The sequence below is a fragment of the Magnolia sinica genome, chromosome 8 (genome assembly GCF_029962835.1).
Source record: "Magnolia sinica isolate HGM2019 chromosome 8, MsV1, whole genome shotgun sequence".
Lineage (NCBI taxonomy): Eukaryota > Viridiplantae > Streptophyta > Magnoliopsida > Magnoliales > Magnoliaceae > Magnolia > Magnolia sinica.
The window spans coordinates 82,775,335-82,784,160 of NC_080580.1; positions in this window are offsets into that span (position 1 = coordinate 82,775,335).

Consider the following 8,826-nt stretch of genomic DNA (forward strand, 5'->3'; position numbering starts at 1 on the left):
GATACATGGACTAAATTGTTAATTGGACCTATCTTTGTATAAATACTCTTGACCATCCACATAGATGCAATTGAGCAGATTTTTAACATTGTTCATATTGGTTTGGACAGTTCAATCAGATTGTTTGTGTCATGATGCATTTAGGAGCAGTATAAGTCATAGTTCTTTGAAAGCATTCGATCATTTCTTATGAAGAAAAATATATAAGTTGGGTTTCCATATTTTAGTATTAGAAATTACACCAACTTAGCTTAGATTTCATCCTAATTTAGCTAATGGCTGCGTATGAATCTTCAAAGGTTAGACTTGGCCTAAAATAAATGTAAAACCGGTTATGAACAGATTTATAAAGCACTAGAATTGAAGGGCACCAGGCCTTCAGGTTTTATATATATATATATATATATATATATATATATATATATATATATATATTATATATATAGTATATATATAGTATATATATATATATATATATATATATATATATATATAGTTCACACATCCCACTTGGGAATCGATACCAAGACTTCAAAGTTAAACAAGGTTATCTTCACTTAGTCTACCACTTGAGCTATAGATCAATGTGTAGGCCTTAAGGTTTAAAGTATTATTGAAAATTTATTGATAACTCTGACAATCTAGTTAATTAAATAAATGACATTTATTACAACTGGTCTTATAAAATAAGATTATTTTTGCGGTTAAATTTCAGTTTGAAGTTAAATTATACTATATTTATTCAATTCTAAATTTTTTATATTTTTATTTATTTATTTTAACATTTTAAAAGCTGTCTTGCTATTCCTTTAGATTAGCAAAGAGAATTTAATGAGTTTTGAGCCAATTATCTTTATTATTTTTGGTAAGTTTGTCATTTTGAAAAAAAAAAAAAATTAAAATTAGCTCAAATCAAATTAACAGTCCTGAATGTTTCTACTTAGATAAGTCATATCAAGTGTTTCATATACAACAATTCCTTCATTAATATAAATTCTATTATCATTTTTATAGTTTTTTTCACTTATAAGTTCAAGGCTCATTGTAAGGATAAAGATGATGGTTTGCTTTGCCCTATCCGGCAACACGTAAAATAAAACTCAAGTGGACCCCACCCTTATATATACTAAGATAAGTCATATCAAGTGTTTCATATACAACAATTCCTTCATTAATATAAATTCTATTATAATTTTTATAGGTTTTTTTCACTTATAAGTTCAAGGCTCATTGTAAGGATAAAGATGGTGGTTTGTTTTGCCCTATCCGGCAACACGTAAAATAAAACTCAAGTGGACCCCACCCTTATATATACTAATGAACTATGTATCTGGTTGGAATGGAGACCAGATTACTTGCCCCAATCCATGGAGCATTTGCACCCTTAATCAAAAGGGCCATTATTGGCCTTGGTAAGCACAAATAAAGACAGAAACCATCATTTGAATATGAATTTTAAAATAATGATGTGATGGGTGATATTGGTTTTGGTGTACACATGATTTTATATTCAAATTTTTTACTTATATATAGTAGGATGTGGACAGCATAAACCATATTCTAGTTTTATTATTATTACATACTTACACATCTAAAGAAGACGTGGAGCATGGACATCGACGACAAGAGAATGTGGTGTAATGTCACTTTGATAAGGACGGGTTTTACTAAGTGGGTTTTCAATTCTGACAAGTGGGGCCCATGGTTTGATTGATCTAGACCATTGTTATGTCGCATCAAACTCTAGGAACAAATCTCTGGACTTTTTTCAGTTGAATTTTGACCGTTGGTGGTTTTCTAGCTACATATTCAAAGGTTGAAGTACTCCATTATTGTAACAAAATAATGGTTCGGATTACCTGATCATAGGCCCCACCTGTTGGAAGTGAAATCAGTGTGTGAGACTCAGGTGGCGCATCTAATATTTGAGTGGTTGCATAATCAGATGCCATATATATATATATATATATATATATATATATATATATATATATATATATATATATATATATATATATTTGAGTGGTTGCATAATCTAATGTTGTCAAATGCTCAAAGCCATTGGACCCACACACTCAATAACGGTGTGGGGTCCCAATCTGATCTGCTGAGCTAGGCCATTGAGTTTTTTTTTTTTTTTGACACCACATGTGGCAGGTTGGCAGATTGATCCAGACCCTACCCTAGTGGGTCCCCTCTATTAATTGCTCTCGCGTTTGAGAGCTTGTAACATGAGGAAAATGAGAAATGAAATTAGAGGTAAATGAATTGGAGTAGATGGCTTACTTAGCTACATTTGAATGGGATTTAATGAAATGCATTTGAAATCAGCCCCTCCCCCATGTTGTAGTAATGGGAGTAAATGGAGTTAAATGATGATAGGAAATAGGAGAAGTTAGAATGCATTGGAATTTTTCAATTTATTTATAAAAAGAATATACGATATTTTAAATTAGTTTTAATGTCTCAAATTAGTATACACACGTGATATTTAACATATTCATTGTAGAGTTGTACATGAACCGAGTTCAGTTAACTCACACGATTCCACTCAAAAAAGCTTGATTCGGCTTTGCTCGAAATTGAGTTCAAGCTGAGTTGAGTTGATTTTTTTTAGATGAAAAATTTTCAAGCCAAGCTCGAGCTAGACCGAGCTTGACTCAACTCAGCATGGAACTTAACTTTGTTCAAATTGATTTGACTTAGATTAGGTTCACTTAATATATAAATATTTATATATTTAAATAAATTATATATTATAATATATATTATATATAAATTCGAACTCGGCTCACAGGCTTGAACTCGAACTTGACTTGAGCTTGCCCAAGTTGCTTACCAAGCTAGGCCAAGTAGGACAGTCAGACTCGATGACCGTGCTGATCCAAATTTAAGCTGGCCTAAGCGCGACTCGACTCAACTCATGTACAACACTAACTAATTGTATTAAGCCCATTGAAATATATACTGAAATGAAAATTTTGAAAATTTTAAACCTTAGGTGGGCTACAAATGTAAGAATCACCGTTAAGCAACTTCCGAATGCTTTTTAACCATCCATTTAGAAGGCCACCCTTTGAATGATTTCAATCATTCTAATCATATGATTTTAATGATGCAACTGCTAATTGAATACACCCGAATCCATGGCTCAAGTGGCAGACTAAGTGAAAGATACCTCGTTTCAGCACTGAGGTCTTGGTATAGATCCCTTGTGGGAGTGGCTAACAGTGAAGTGTCAACTGTCTGACAGTGGGGTGTACTAACAAGCTAACAGAAAAAAAAAAAAAAAAAAAAAAATTTAAAGAAAAAAAAAAATCTGGTAATTGAATTACTTCTAAGTATCACTAGCATACAATGCATATGGCTTATATGTATGTAGCACCACTTACGTTAACCGTGCATCCTTGTAACGGAGCTCAAAAAGGCATATCATTTCCATGCATTTACTGCTAAATACACATTAAATGTCTTTGACCTTTAAATAGCCCCAATTGAAAGAGCTCCCATTGGATGATCCTATTCACAAATTTCTCTATTTTGACATGTGGGCCCCATGAATCATTAAGTTAGACCATTGGTTCTTTGGATTCCAAAATTTCTTTTTCCACAGTGGTCACCTTTCAACTTGTGGCATACACGTCAACGGTTAAAAAGAGAATTCATCAGCAGTTCACATTCAATTGAGAAAGGTTCCAAGATTAATCAACCATCTGTGATAATTTTGTAGCAAGGTCCATCCACGGCTGTACACAACAAACCAACGGTCTGGATTACAGAACCATCGGCTCCACATGTCAAAAATAAAAACTGCATGTACTGTACAAATACGCTTGTGATGTACCTCATAATTCCCCTTATTACAGTGGAAACATCAACATCACATGGGGGAAATTCCATTTTAGCTGAGTGCTTGCATATTCAGACAGCAGATGCAACTTTCAGAAGGAGTTCTGCAGACTACACACGAGTGTGGGGCATTGCCCATCCACAGCAGCCACACGTGAGTATACAGAAAATGTACGAGAGATCTGAGCTTTCCATCATGTAGGTTACACTCTTTAGATATTCTCGCCAAAAAAACAGGCCATCTAACACCTGATGTGAGCTGCAGCATTCGAAAAAAAATGAGCAGCCTAAAACAGTTTATTTCAACGGTCCGTTTATTCTGAAAATTGTGGTCCACCTGAGGAGATAAACGATGTGATCTCTAACGTAGGAGATCTGAACATTGGTTCCAACAAGATGGAAAGATCAGATCTTGTACACGTGCTCCATAATAGCACGTGTGGCAGGATTTGGATGGACAGGTGAGCAATATTGTGGTTTTGAAAGTGGGCCATGGTGTATGGTATGACTTGGGCCACAATGTCATGTCATGCCATAAAAGATAGGACGTGAATTAGGTAGTGTTGCCAACACCACCACAAAGGTGGTGTCATGTGACGGGTTCTGTGGGGTCCACCTTGATATTTGGTTCATATCCACACCGTCCATCCGTTTTGTCAGCTCATTTTAAGACATGAACTCAAAAAATAGGCAAATTTGACGCACAAGTGGACTACATGACAAAAAAAAATAGGTGGGAGAGTAACGCTCACCGTTGAAACCTTTTTAGGGTCCACCCTAATGTCTATTTTCCATCCAAACCGTTGATTAGTTCACACAGACATGGATGAAGATAAAATAAAAATATCAGCTTGACCAAAACTTTTGTGGTCTACTAGAAGTTTTTAATTGTGGCCGTTCAATCGCCACTCTTTCAGTAGTATTGTCCACTTGATATTCAGATCTGCTTCATTTTTGTGTACATGCCTTAAAATAAAATGGAAAAATGGATGGACGGTGTGGATATAAAACACATATATTAGAGTGGGCCACACATCACACCTTATCGCTGTGGGTGGTGTTGGCAACACCACCTAATCCGAAAGATACGGTGAAATTGTGTGGACGCGGATTGCATGCAGTGTCCAGCTGCAGAGACCTGCAGTACTAAATTCTGTGGGGCCCATCAGGATGTATATGTTATATCAATGCCGTCCATCTGTTTCTCCAGATCATTTTAGGACATGATGACAAACTTGAGGTAGATGCAAATCTCAAGTGGACCACACCACAAGAAAAAATAGAGATAATGATGCTCACCGTTGAAACCTTCCTAGGGACCACCATGATTTTTATCTTCCATCAAACCTGTTCATAATGTAATTCTAATCCGGATGAAGGAGAAAAACAAATATCAGCTTGATCCAAAACTTCTGTGGCCCACAAGAAGTTTTTAATGGTGATCATTCAATCCCCACTATTTCCTGTGGCGTGGTCCTGTTGATCTTCAGATATTCCTCATTTTTGGATTTATACCATAAAAATGATCTGCTAAAAAGTATGGACGGCATGGATATAACACATACATTCTGGTGGGGTCCACAGAGCTTAATGGTGCAGGAATCCCCGTGCCCACGCAATGCAGGCAATCAACATCCAAATTGTGCGGCCTACGTGGCATCATCCTATACGGCAACAAGTGGTGCATTGTAGGCCACAGAAAGTTGCTGAGTGTGGGCCCCATTTGAAAGGGATCCGTTGGGTCTTTAGGGGGTATTATAAGTTTCAGGTGGAACTTGAATAGGATTTGAAATCTCTCTATCAGAAGTGTTTGTTAAGCGAGTCCTGATAGAGATGTGGTTGTAATTTTTTTTATAGAGGAATTAGAAGGTCCAGATGCAACCATTTTGCACAAATAGGGACCATGATTTGGTGATCCAGTCCGTAGATATGATGGGCCTCATCTTGGATTTATGCCCCAAATATTTTCAGTAGAAGATGATTTTTTCCCTATGATCTATGACTACCATTTGAATGCGGTTGATCCAAGGACTGATTTTATTTTTGTGGATTCCACCAAATCAACGGTCCAGATTCCAAACCATGGGTCCTACTTGTACAAACAAGTGCAATTGAACACTGTTCATAGTACCAAAATCAGATGACCGTAGATCCCGGCTTCCTAGTGTTGTAGATTTTTTTGTAGAAATTGGATCTTCGACTATTTCTTTTCTGATCATCCATTAGATCTTCACTAAATTATCACTTATGACATCATTTTTAATAACCCATATAAGGTGAAGCCACTATTTGAACGGTTGGATTGAGTTTCATATGTCCCATGTATACAATTTCCGAGTGCTTGTGTATGAACCATCATACTCTATGGCGTATAAAAAAATAGAAAAGAATGAGTATTAGTAGTAGTTTCCAAATAGGACTCTTCAAGTCCTTTGGGTATGGCCACGGCACATTGGCTCATACAAGTCCCCCAAGGTCAGGCCTACACATAGTTTCCAGCATAGATACAAAGTTTCTATTTATAAGCATCTTTTAGAAAGTGGGGTTACATCATCATGCAAGACACACACACACACCCATAGGAGGTCTCAGGTCCAACTAGTTGGACTATAAGTTATAGTCCACCGCCTATATGATATCTTTCAATCTATTGAGTGCATGTGACATCTAGCCCTTTCAACAGGTTGGCCCAACCAAGAATATCACCTAGAGCACTGGTCAGCCTTATCTATTCATCAAGTAGATCAAACAATAAAAAATAAATTTCAGCCATTGGTTGATAGCAAAACACATGTGTAGTCCACTTAACTAGTGGATGTGGTTGAACTTTTTCAAAAAGTGACAGTGATCCATGAGCATTACCTAGAGTAATGGTTAACTTCATCTATTCATCAAGTAGATCAAACAATAAAAAAACAAGTTCCAGCCATTGGTTGAGAGCAAAACACATTTGTGGTCCACTCAATAAATGAATGTGTTGAGTTTTTTAAAAAAGTGATGGTGATGAATTGGATGTCGTATACACTAGAAAGGTTAGAAGTTTTCTCCCGGTTGGACCTTAACTTATAGTCCAATTAATTGAACTTAAGAAATTATATATGATTTCTCATGGTTGTAAAATTTTTAAGCCATCAAATTTGGGGGCTACTTTTTTTTCTAACATTCCCACTAAGAATCGATACCAAGATCTCAGTATTGAAACGAGGTATCTTCACTTGGCTACCATCAAAATTGGAATCTTTATTTATTTTTTTTTTTTAAAGGGGTTGGAATATCATTATCTGGCTAAACATTGCTAGGAGCATCGTCTATTAGCACATCAAATGCAAGATAGACCATGCAAATATCCTTATTTTAATGCAAACAGCGCTATGATGTGCACCATCAAAATTGGATGCTATCCCCATGAAAACTAGAAAAGAAAAAATAAAAATAAAAATGGAATAATCCACTAGATCATAAGTGTATATTTAGTTGGACCATCGACTTTGACAATGGAGCCACTTGATGAATGGACCATCTTGGTTTTCACCTCAAGAGATCTTTACCATTCATCACATTATTTTCACACCTCTAACATTACAAACAAGTGACATTCCTAGGGAATAGGAGCCCTTTTATGTTAAGATCTATATGTGTAGTTGTACATAAACATGTCTCTTTAATGACTCGTTAATGGATGCAAATTGCTTGCAGCAAAGGTTCATAGAAAATTTTTATATTTGGAAGTAAAATTATCATAATTCAATAAAATAATACCAGGTGAGCTAGTTAGATATGGATATTATATAAACATTAACGTTATAATTAATTTCAAAATTTCCTCTGAATATTTTGACAGGAAAGCGAGTAGATTTTTCAAAACACCTCATGCAGTGAACCCTCTTTCATATAAGCATGTGGGTATTAATCAAATCGCATGGACATGCATCCCCACACGCATGGTATTAGTACTTTGTAGGCAGTGCATAGCCATTGGTGCTTTGGTAATGTATATAAAAAAGAAAAGAGGAGAGAACCAATCGTTGATTTCATGAAATCTTGGAATCCAACATTGGTACTTTGATAAGCTTATTTTAATAGGTCAGATGACAGAAAGCCTACATGTCCAATCCCAACATACCTTTAAACAAATGGACGGATTTTATTTTTTTATAGCTTTTCCTTCTCATCCCAACATAAAAACCATGTGATGAGATTGGCATCTATAAAGTTTATCTTATCTTCCTATTATTAGAATGCGGGGTGCGATCCAGTGGTACTGGTACCACTGTAATCTATGGTGGTACCGAGCATATGTGGGGCCCGCATGATGTAAAAACAATATCTGAACCGTACATCGGAGGTGCCGCCTCATTTTACCCCCAGGGCAGAAAAATCACCAGAAACGGATACTCAGGCGGGTTACCTCACAGGGGACAACTTGAGATGTACACCCTTCATTTGCATGTGGGGCCCACCTTGTTTTGTACAGAATTCCAGGCTGTCCAGGCACTTCATCTGGCGTGGACGAAGGTTCAAAGCAAAAAAATCAAGGATGGGAGTCTCCTTCCAACTTCTTTCTTCCTTGTTCTGGTGTACCACATGAGTTTTTGGTGGAGCTGATTTTTGGGATGCATGCACCAGGTGGGACCCACATCTTCCCTGAACCGATACCACTGAAGCACCGCCTCTTACAATACACACACACACACACACACACACAATTACTGACAAATTCAAGTATTTCACTCAAATCCATTTTATTATCTGGAGTTATCTGATACAAGGTCCGGATTTGTTCTGGTTGGATCAGGCCTACGGGCCCATCATACTTAATAATATTGATTTTAGATGACCCGGCCCGGGTTATTACCATCCGTACACTTGTTCATTGAAATAAGGCCATTGGATATTTCTCAATTTTAGATCATCCAATAAATGTCCACCAATCCATCAATAAGTACATATTAAAACAATATTAGTTTTAGTTCATGA